At 50.3% G+C, this 1,845-nt stretch overlaps 1 pseudogene; it reads right to left on the minus strand.

Moving 5' to 3' along the window:
- Window positions 1–3: 3 nt before the first annotated feature.
- Window positions 4–726, minus strand: LOC103254628 (annotated as a pseudogene).
- Window positions 727–1,845: the final 1,119 nt, after the last annotated feature.

The raw sequence follows: 1,845 nt of genomic DNA on the forward strand, positions 1-1,845 counted from the left end.
CATGGGTGGTCTCATACCAGGTGGAGGAGCCATAATACCTGGAGGTGGGGTTGCTCTGCCGTCCTGGTGGGTACTGAGTGGTGCTCCAGCAACGCTGGCAGTAGCAGCAACGGCAGCAGCCGGTACCGTACCTCCTCCCTGTGGAGTCATTACCTGCTGTGATGGTCCCCCAAGGCCTCGGACCGGGCCTGCTAATCCAGCAGGTGCCTGGGGAATCGGTACACCAGCTGGTTCTCCTCTGCCAGCTGCCCTACGGCCCCGGGACCCCTGCTGCTCCAGCCCGAGGTCCCCGAGCAACGCCAGTATCCTTTGGAGGCGGCCCTTCTGCAGTCAGGGATACCAAGTCCTCTCCACGCAGCAACACCAAACCCCAAACCCGCTTCTCTTCACGCCCTGGCTGCGTCGCCGTCTTTGGCCTGACTTTGCTCAGAGGCCGCTTCCTGGCTGTTCCAAGGCTCCCGTAACCACCTCTCGTGTCTCGGCCGGGAATGCCCGTCTCAGTTCCGCGTGGAAATCCAGACCGCTACTCGCTGCTGTCGAGGACGCCTTGGACACGACTGGCCCTCTTGGCGGCTCAGCGAGGCTGGCTTCGGCGTCTGGCGTGGCCTCGAACCTCCGGCACGGCGGGGCCGTCGTCCGTCTGGGCTGTCCGCGATCCCGCGCTCGCCCCATCGCGTCTCGGCGCTCCCAGGCCCAGGCCTCGGGCAGCTCCCGCCGCGGCTCCATCTCCGGAAAGCTTAGACCCTCGCGAATTACTGAGGGCCTCAAAGAGCTTTTGTTATGTAGGTTATATCTATCAACAGCTGCCAGAATAGAAATTAAAACAGGAACTTAGAATATTTATTGAGTAATTCCTTAAAATTAACAATACACACCATTACATGTTAAAATAAATTATCTTATTTTCAAAAACTAAATTTTTTAAAACAAAGGGAGAATTTAGTGAGAAGAATGGCATTGCTTTACATTCTTGCAAATCTCTTTAATATCGGACTAAACAGAAGACAGCTGAGTTCTCACATCTGCTCCTGCATTCACTCTGTTGTGATATTGCATGTCATGTCGTCTCTTGAAACCCCATTCATGAGAGGCAGAAAGTGAAAAAGGCAAATCATGCTTTAGCATCATCATAAAAGTATTTTCACTGAGCAGGCACCCTGAAAGTGCTACTCTAAATTACACTGGCTTAAATATTTACCTCTCTATCACAGATTTTTCCCACTTTTGGAAAGAAATATAAAACTCGATCTCCTGTGATTCCCAGGGCTCTTGTATTGTTTTAAAAACAAATATTCACTGAAAAGTATTTACTTGCACTAAATATTTTCATATGTTGTCACTTAAGTCCTCAAGAATGTTTCTGGAATATTGTTTTTTCTACACATCCACACAGAAAGAGAAAAAGAGAAAGGGAGAGAGAGGAAACAATCTGAGACTGCTCAGGTAAGCTGCTCCAGATCATGGTATTCAAATCCAGGTCCTCTGACTCTAAGGCCAAGACTTTCCACATTATATTATTATTGGCCACCCTTATAAATGAGAAACCAGATGGAAGGGATGTCGATGAAAGGATGGCAGGCCAGGTGCCGTTGCTCATGCCTATAATCTCAGCACTTTGGGAGGCCAGGTGAGAGGACTGCCTGAGCCCAAAGGTTTGAGAAGAGCCCGATAACTTGGCAAGACCACATCTATAAAATAAATTTAAAAATTAGTCTGGCAAGGGGGTGCACGCCTGTAGTTCCAATTACTTGGAAGGCAGAGGCGGAAGGATCGCCTGAGCCCAGCAGATCAAGGCGGCGGTGGCCATGAGTGTGCCACTGCACTGCAGCCTGGGTGACAGAGTGA

This window comes from Carlito syrichta, unplaced genomic scaffold, assembly GCF_000164805.1.
Source record: "Carlito syrichta isolate Samal-C Ts95f unplaced genomic scaffold, Tarsius_syrichta-2.0.1 Scaffold287152, whole genome shotgun sequence".
NCBI classification, from domain to species: Eukaryota; Metazoa; Chordata; class Mammalia; order Primates; family Tarsiidae; genus Carlito; species Carlito syrichta.